The sequence below is a fragment of the Oncorhynchus clarkii genome, chromosome 1 (genome assembly GCF_045791955.1).
Source record: "Oncorhynchus clarkii lewisi isolate Uvic-CL-2024 chromosome 1, UVic_Ocla_1.0, whole genome shotgun sequence".
NCBI classification, from domain to species: domain Eukaryota; kingdom Metazoa; phylum Chordata; class Actinopteri; order Salmoniformes; family Salmonidae; genus Oncorhynchus; species Oncorhynchus clarkii.
The window spans coordinates 8,100,632-8,110,662 of NC_092147.1; the positions used below are offsets into that span (position 1 = coordinate 8,100,632).

At 43.0% G+C, this 10,031-nt stretch overlaps 1 pseudogene; it reads left to right on the plus strand.

Annotated features, from left to right (window-relative positions):
• Positions 1-1,218: 1,218 nt before the first annotated feature.
• LOC139414340 (protein ANKUB1-like) lies at positions 1,219-9,389 on the plus strand (annotated as a pseudogene).
• The last annotated feature ends 642 nt before the right edge of the window (positions 9,390-10,031 follow it).

Sequence of the window (10,031 nt, forward strand, 5' to 3'; positions counted from 1 at the left end):
TGCGAAAGTATTCGGCCCCCTTGAACTTTGCGACCTTTTGCCACATTTCAGGCTTCAAACATAAAGATATAAAACTGTATTGTTTTGTGAAGAATCAACAACAAGTGGGACACAATCATGAAGTGGAACGACATTTATTGGATATTTCAAACTTTTTTAACAAATCAAAAACTGAAAAATTGGGCGTGCAAAATTATTCAGCCCCCTTAAGTTAATACTTTGTAGCGCCACCTTTTGCTGCGATTAGAGCTGTAAGTCGCTTGGGGTATGTCTCTATCAGTTTTGCACATCGAGAGACTGACATTTTTTCCCATTCCTCCTTGTAAAACAGCTCGAGCTGTACATATCTTTATGTTTGAAGCCTGAAATGTGGCAAAAGGTCGCAAAGTTCAAGGGGGCCGAATACTTTCGCAAGGCACTGTATGGAGTAAAAAGTCCATCATTTTCTTTAGGCATGTAGTGGAGTAAAAGTTGCCAAAAATATAAATAGTAAAGTGAAGTACAGATACCACAAAAAACTACTTAAGTAGTACTTTATAATCTTTTTTCTTAAGTACTTTATACCCTATTCCCTATGTAATGTACTACTTTGGACCAGGGATCATTCAGGACTTACTATTTCTGTATCATCACATTGCCACATGACCCATAGTTTTATGTTTACTATCTTTGTGCTTATCAGTAGGCAAGTAGACATGTTTACTATCCTTGTGCTTATCAGTAGGCAAGTAGACATGTTTACTATCTTTGTGCTTATCAGTAGGCAAGTAGACATGTTTACTATCCTTGTGCTTATCAGTAGGCAAGTAGACATGCTTCTGTGTGCCCTGCAAAGGTATAACTCTTCTCTCTCTCTCTCTATCTATCTGTGTGTGTGTGTGTGTGTGTGTGTGTGTGTGTGTGTGTGTGTTCGTGTGTGTTCTCACTTTCTCTCGTGAACACAACACCATCCATCATACCCTTCTCTATGCCCCCCCCCCCCCCCCCGCCTCTTCCCCCTTGCAGAGAGGCTTCCTTAGATCCACCAAACGTCCCAGTCTCCCTTCCCTCCCTTCCCTCCCTGGCACTTCCTTAGACACACCAAATGCCACCACCCTGTCTCCTTTCTCTCCCTGGCCCTCCCCAGAATGGTCTCCTCAGACAAACCCTAGATACAAACTTCAACACGACACACACACTGCACTCTGTGGTTAGAGTGGTGGAGAGGGGCATCTTGCCATGAGGGTCTTCATCGCCTTCGATGGTTCCTGTGAGCCTTTTGACGTCTCTCCTGACCAGACCGTGGGGGACGTAAAACTGATAGTCAAGGTAATTCAACCTCTAAAAGAGGCCCTTGTTAAGTACTGTAGTGATCTGGTAATATAGCAGTGTTACTCCCCTCTCTCTGTTTCTACAGCTATGGGAAAGGAAGATGATTCTAAGAAGCAATTTGTTCATTTGGCTGGTGTCAAGTAAAGTATGTGACTAGTACTTACAATAGGAGACATGGTTATGTGATGGGGTGATAGTACTTACAGTAGGAGACATGGTTATGTGATGGGGTGATAGTACTTACAGTAGGAGATATGTGATGGGGTGATAGTACTTACAGTAGGAGACATGGTTATGTGATGGGGCGATAGTACCTACAGTAGGAGACATGTGATGGGGCGATAGTACTTACAGTAGGAGACATGGTTATGTGATGGGGTGATAGTACTTACAGTAGGAGACATGTGATGGGGCGATAGTACTTACAGTAGGAGACATGTGATGGGGCGATAGTACTTACAGTAGGAGACATGTGATGGGGTGATAGTACTTACAGTAGGAGACATGTGATGGGGTGATAGTACCTACAGTAGGAGACATGTGATGGGGCGATAGTACCTACAGTAGGAGACATGTGATGGGGCGATAGTACTTACAGTAGGAGACATGGTTATGTGATGGGATTGAAATTATGATAATCAACAATGTTTATGTAGATTTTATTGTCTATTTTACTATTATAAACTGGGTGGTTCGAGCCCCGAATGCTGATTGGCTGACAGCCGTGGTATTTCACTGGTATGACAAAACATACATTTTTACTGCTCTAATTACATTGGTAACCAGTTTATAATAGCAATAAGGCACCTTGGGCTTCCCGAGTGGCGCAGTGGTCTAAGGCACTGCGTAGTACTAGCTGTGCCACTAGAGATCCTGGTTCAAGTCCAGGCTCTGTCGCAGCCGGCCGTGACTGGGAGACCCATGGGGCGGCGCACAATTGGCCCAGCGTCATCCGGGTTAGTGGAGGGTTTGGCCGGCAGGGGTGTTCTTGTCCCATCACGCACTAGTGACTCCTGTGGCGGGCCAGGCGCAGTGCACGCAGCAGTGCACGCTGACACGGTCGACACGGCTGGCTTCCAGGTTAAGCGGGCATGGTGTCATGAAGCAGTGTGGTTTCGGAGGCTCTTGGCTCTCGCCTCTCCCAAGTCCATATGGGAGTTGTAGCAATGGGACAAGACTGTAACTACCAATTGGATACCACTAAATAAAAAAATAAAAAAAGAAGTCACCTTGGGGGTTTGTGGTATATGGCCAATATACCTCCGCATTGCGTTGTGCCTAAGAACAGCCCTTGGCCGTGGTATATTGGCCATATACCACACCTCCTTGGGCCTTATTTCTTAATTGTACACAATTGGACACTTTTACAATTATTGTATGGTAAACATTGACATCTGCCTGGGTGGAACACCCTCCATAATGGGTGTCTGTGTGGGACACCCTCCATTACGGCTCCATCAGTGCTGAGCCCTCTCACTCTGATTGTATGGGACACTCAATTACGGCTCCTTGTGTTTCCAATCTTCTTCCTCTGGCAGGATTACTTCCACGTGCAACTGTCAGACGACAAGCAGGTGAGGCACTTCCTGGAGCTGAGCTATGCTGGTGCCATCCTTCGGGACAGCTGGGTCCTGACAGACGTTGGCATCACCCCTAGCAGTGCCATCTGCTGCCTGCTGAAGGTACCAGCCGAACACCTAGCTGTTTCTACCCGTGCTTGAAAATGCATATCAAAGTGAGCTGGCTATTGCTTGAAACAGCTTCATACTATCATTAACATAAAGTGTTTCAGATTTAGTGTGGTAATATATAGTATGGTTATATAGTATGGTTAAAGAGTATGGTTATATAGTATGATTATATATATTATGGTGATATAGAGTGTGGTAATATATAGTATGGTTATATAGTATGATTATACAGTATGGTTATATAGTATGATTATATAGTATGATTATATAGTATGGTTATATAGTATGATTATATATATTATGGTGATATAGAGTGTGGTAATATATAGTATGGTAATATATAGTATGATTATATAGTATGGTTATATAGTATGATTATATAGTATGGTTATATATAGTATGGTGATATAGTATGGTGATATAGTATGGTGATATAGTATGATTATATATATTATGGTGATATAGAGTGTGGTAATATGGTTATATAGTATGATTATATGATTATATAGTATGGTTATATAGTATGATTAGGTGATTTAGTTAATTCAAACAGGTGCCATTAATACAGGTAACGAGTGGAGGACAGAGGAGCCTCTTAAAGAAGTTACAGGTCTGTGAGAGCCAGAAATCTTGCTTGTTTGTAGGTGACCAAATACTTATTTCCACCATAATTTGCAAACAAATTCATTAAAAATCCTACAATGTGATTTTTCTGGATTTTTTTTCTCATTTTGTCTGTCATAGTTGAAGTGTGCCTATGATGAAAATTACAGGCCTCTCTCATCTTTTTAAGTGGGAGAACTTGCACAATTGGTGGCTGACTAAATACTTTTTTGCCCCACTGTATAGTGTGGTGGTATATAGTATGGTGATATATAGTATGTTGAGGTCACCCTGCTTGAGACTTAAAGTAATATTGCCCTTGCTCAACCAAGACCATGGTTATGGTAGAGTGATTGGTTAGTAAGGACACTGCTTTATACCGAGACCATGGTTATGGTAGAGTGATTGATTAGTAAGGACACTGCTTCATGAGTGTGAAGTGTTGTTGTACAGAGGTCCCTGGGTACATGTCCAGAGCCAGACAGGGACAGAACTCACTCTGTTCCACAAAGTTCTGTGGAAGATTTGCTAACAGAGGAGAGTGGTTATGTATCTAAGTACAAATGTAACCATCAGAATAATGTTTATTTGTGTTCCTTACTCCTTACTTACACATCCCATCATTGACATAGTCAAAGCCAGACCTTCTCTCTGTCTCTCCTTCTTGCTGGTTGACTAGAGTGGAAATCTATAGTATTGTATGGTTGACCTGGGATAGAGCTGAAATGTGGCCTGATGTAGTGTTGCCTTTGTACCAAACACCCTTACAGTCATAAACCTTTTCCCCATGTAATCGCCTCGACCTCAGTCTGGTGTTCGCTAACAGTATCTGAAGAGTCTGTATACCCAGTGGTGTATAGTACAGTAGAGCACAGCAGACTACAGTAAAGTACAGCAGACAGAGTACAGCAGAGTACAGTAGAGTACAGCAGAGTACAGCAGAGTACAGCAGAGTACAGTAGAGTACAGCAGAGTACAGCAGAGTACAGTAGAGCACAGCAGAGTACAGTAGAGTACAGCAGAGTACAGCAGAGTACAGTAGAGCACAGCAGGCCGTATAGTAGGAGAAGAAGAGGCCCTTTGGGTTCATTGAAATACATATTCATAATATTTCAGTTAACAATTTAATCTGCACCCAGATTAGTCTTCAATTTAATTTTCACCCAGATTAGTGTTCAATTTAATTTTCACCCAGATTAGTGTTCAATTTAATCTGCACCCAGATTAGTTTTCAATGTGATAGAACAAAACTCAGTACAGCACATGAATTAGAAAATGTTGTTACAAATTTGAGCCACGAGATGGTGGTAGATTATAAGTTTAAATAGCATGGACATTTGATTTGTCCTTAAATATATTGTCTTGCCCATTCACCCTCTGAATGGCACACATACACAATCTATGCCTCAATTGTCTCAAGGCTTAAAAATCCTTCTTTAACCTGTCCGCTCCCCTTCATCTACACTGAATTGGATTTAACAAGTGACATCATTAAGGGATCATAGCTTTCACCTGGATTCACCTGGTCAGTCTTTGTCATGGAAAGAACAGGTGTTCATAATGTTTTGTTTACTCGGTGTATAAACACAACATAGGTATTTATGTAAAACAAGTGAATTTACTGTATGTCCATGGTCTTATACTTCAGCGGGAGCCGGTGGTGCGTGTGTTCAGTGCCGTTACGGGGGAGACCCTCTCAGTCTTGGGCACTGTGTTTCTCCTGAGTACGTCTGTGGCCAGGCTCATGACCCTGGTGTCCCAGCAGTGTGGGCTTCCCGTCAGCTCCTTCAGACTGAGCTCTCCCACCGGCCTGCAACTCTACGACTGCAACCGGCTGCACGACTACGCCATTGACCTGGGTATGGCCTTCCTTGTGCAGTAGATCAATGGTCCTCTGGCTCAACACCTTATGGATGTAACACAGAGACAAATGGACTGTATGGAACACATTCTTGGTTCATGGCAACCAGGAGGACAACCTGCATGTGTCTCTGTCTCCCAGGGGCTACTCTACGGTTGGGATGGGTGGGCGGAGTTCCTCAGAGGCTGCTTCCTGGGACACAGACTGACCGTCCAACGACACCTGTCTAGGGAGAGACCTGTGATGAGGTCAGAATACACATCTACACACTGAACTGTATGATAGACTTACTATCAACAGTGATGGTACTGAACCTTTATATAGCTTACAATAATGGTACTGACCCTGTATATAGCTTACAATGATAGTACTGACCCTGTATATAGCTTACAATAATAGTACTGACCCTGTATATAGCTTACAATGATAGTACTGACCCTGTATATAGCTTACAATGATAGTATTGACCCTGTATATAGCTTACAATAATGGTACTGACCCTGTATATAGCTTACAATGATAGTACTGACCCTGTATATAGCTTACAATAATGGTACTGACCCTGTATATAGCTTACAATGATAGTACTGACCCTGTATATAGCTTACAATGATAGTACTGACCCTGTATATAGCTTACAATGATACTACTGACCCTGTATATAGCTTACAATAATGGTACTGACCCTGTATATAGCTTACAATGATAGTACTGACCCTGTATATAGCTTACAATGATAGTACTGACCCTGTATATAGCTTACAATAATGGTACTGACCCTGTATATAGCTTACAATGATAGTACTGACCCTGTATATAGCTTACAATGATAGTACTGACCCTGTATATAGCTTACAATGATAGTACTGACCCTGTATATAGCTTATATTCTCGTGTTTTTTTCCTTCATACGTTTTTTCTCTTACCCTGATATTTAATACTGCATTGTGGGAAAGAGCTTGCAAGTAAGCATTTTACTGTACTGTTTTATAACCCACTGTATCTTGTGAACTTGACAAAAAAAACTTGAAACGTGTTATAAATACATTGATTCTGTATTATTCCAGGTTCCAGCTCCGGGTGGCACTCTACATCGCTGCTTCTCTGGGCCACCTGGACCTGGCCGGCTGGCTGCTGGAGAGGGGGGTGCATGTCATTGAGCCGGTGGGGGTTCACCCTTACCGTGAGTGGTGCCACCAGACGGCCCACCCCGACGTCGCCAAGTGTCCCGCTGTCGCCTCCATCGAGCGCGGCCAGCTCACCATCCTCAAACTCTTTATCGCCAGCAGCGTTCTGACCCTTGCCTGTCGGGATCCCCAGGGTCGCGACCCCCTGAGGATCGCCCTTCAATACGGCCACAGGGAGTGTGTGAGTCACCTGGCCACCAAGCTGTGCTCTGTGGTGGTCCTCCCAGGTATGGCCCTGCCCATGCGGACATACCTCCAGATAAAGGGCTGGGTGAGGCTGGGGCAGAGGAGGGCAGCATCCAGGCACTGCATGGGCCTCAACAGGGCTCCGTTCAGGACTAGGGTGGGCGACACGGTCCTGGTGGACGGCTTCACCCTCCCCAAGATGTCCTCCAAGCCCAGGAGGAGTGAGGCCAAGGCGGGTATCAGGGTGATGTCCACAGCCTCTCAAAGTTTGACCCCCATCAACTGCCCATCTCATGTAACCTGCCCGCTCCGCGCCCTGGCATCCCAGGATAAACCTCTTCAACTACCGAAGCTACACCCTGTGGCCACGAGTGATGAAAGAGAGAAGAAGAGGGGATGTGGAGGGAAGGGATGTGAGGAGGATGAGAGTGGGGATCAGAACAGCAACCAATGGAGGAGCAGAGTCCCGCTCCCGCCCATTTCCAGAGACACCAATCTCAGACCTGTGTTTGCCTCGCCAAACTCCGCCCAGATACTCACCACCTCACTGGAGGCCTTTTCTCTCCACTGCGACCGCACACCCAGAGAAAACGCCATATACTGTTTGGCCTTGGCCAGGTTAGTCCAAGTTTAAATGACAGCTACGGTGAATATGAATATTTCTCTGGAGGTTTCTTATGAAAGGTGTGAATACTGTCAGAAGAAGCCTCCTATAATCAGTGGTGGTGGGGGGGGAACACATGTAAAAGCTGTTTACACACTTTTTATTTTATTTTGTTCAAGCATTTACCCACCTTTTGTGGAAGATGCATTGAAAGTAGAGGGAGCGTTACTTCTTTAATCCTGAACGGCAATCAGCATTTACCAGTCAATGTTTTTACCACTTCATCACTGCCTATGATATACCCTTATCCTCCCTGAATAGATTTCAGTACAAACAAATCATGAGCCAACCATCATGCTTAGAAGGTACATAGTCAAATCAAATCAACTCAAACTTTATTTGTCACATGCGCTGAATACAAGTGTAGATCTTTCCGTGAAATACTTTACTTACAAGCCCTTAACAAACAGTGCAGTTCAAGAAGAGTTAAGAGAATATTTACCCAATAAACTAAAGTAACAAATAATAAAACAGTTGAACTTGTCCGGTGGCCATTTGATTAATTGTTCAGCAGTCTTATGACTTGGGGTTAGAAGCTGTTATAGGTTTACCCTAACAAGTCCTGAAACAAATCATGAGCCAACTATCATGCTTAGAAGTTATATAGTGTCAGTCTTATTGGTTCACCCTCCTAACAAGTTGTTTCAGTATGGGGAGAGGATAGAATGTAAGGGCGCTTCATTAATGTATTGAGGCCATTACATATACAGTATTTCACAATGCTAGGACACAGATTTGGTCTCCTAACCTTGTTCTGGTTGATTGACTCTCTAACAGTGCCTTCACACAGAGACCATGGTTGCAGCAGCTGAATGTAGCGCGGACTCTGTCCAGGAGGAGTGCTCAGCACATTGGGTAGACACCAGGATCCTGGTCATTAGGCAGATTAAACATACTGAAACAAGGAGGGACAACCTGGAATTGTCCAAAAAGGAACTCTTATTTTTTTTTTTACAGTGAACAAGATGAGACTTTGGAACGGATGATGCCTGAAACAATGCGGACGACTTAGAATTTTGTTCCTTTGGATGAGGCTTATAGATATAGTCAGTACTGTGTTTGATTTGTGTGCAGAAAGTTTACAACGGCAGGCAGTGGATTCTCAGTCATTCCTATGCTCAAGTAACAAAAAAATGATAGTACTGAATGTGACTATGTGGTTGTACTGAATGTGACTATGTGGTTGTGCTGTATGTGATTATACTGAATGTGATTGTAAGTGTTTGACATGGGTCTAATTGAGGCTCCAACCCCCTGCCTTAAAACTATTTTATTAAGATGTGGATCATTATTGCTCATATGAGTCTGTGCAGTGTCAAAATAATACATACTGTATTTCACATAGAGTATTTGACAAACTCTTTATTTACGTTACAAAACTGACAACTACTGTGACGATGTGTTAGCACAGCATGTGTCATCATTCCCCTGCAGTGTGTGGATTTACACAGCAACATAGCAGACAGCTTAAATAGTTTATTTTTATTTAACCTTTATTTCACTAGACAAGTCAGTTAAGAACTAATTCTTATTTACAATGATGGCCAAACCCGGACGACGCTGGGCCAATTATGTGGCATCCTATGGGACTCCCAATCACTTGGGAGTGGGAAGGATACCAAATCCAATATCACACACTTCTTCCTTAGTATTCTGAGAACTATGAGTGGATCGTGGACCCATGCATAAATGATAACTTTGCTGTAACTCAGTGGGGCAAGTAGAACATCCGGGTTAGTGTATGTGCATTATCTGGACAGTTGATTGTCTTTGTCTCAAAGCCTTTCCATTTCTGGGGTATTGAAGAAGCTTCTGATCTCAACCTTCTTGACAGGTAAGAAACACTTGGTTAGTGTATGTGTCTTATCCAATGGGTTGTCAGGTGAACGTTGAAGATGCTTCTTGGAGGTGATCTAATGATGTCATTTGAATCGCTGTCATTGAGTTGCTCACTGGACAAGACAATTATTCACTGAAAATTAAATCTGTCTTTCATTTCACTTATGTTGATACTTGATTGGCTATTTGCTGTGTTTTGAAAATACAAAAATAAATATAACTGTTTTATGAAGCACTTGTAGACATTCATTGTTTTCAAAATCATATTTTCAGCAAAACAGATACATACGTTTACAATATGACATCAAATCAAATAAAAATAAAATAAGTGATATGTAAATGATTGGCAAAAGGCTCCAACCACCCAAGTCATAGACTGTTCACTCTGCTACCACACGGCAAGCGATACGAGAGCACCAAGTCTGGGACAAAAGGCTCCTTAACAGCTTCTACCCCCAAGTCATTAGACTGCTGAACAGCTTCTACCCCCAAGTCATTAGACTGCTGAACAGCTTCTACCCCCAAGTCATTAGACTGCTGAACAGCTTCTACCCCCAAGCCATTAGACTGCTGAACAGCTTCTACCCAAAAGCCATTAGACTGCTGAACAGCTTCCACCCCCAAGTCATAAGACTGCTGAACAGCTTCTACCCCCAAGTCATTAGACTGCTGAACAGCTTCCACCCCCA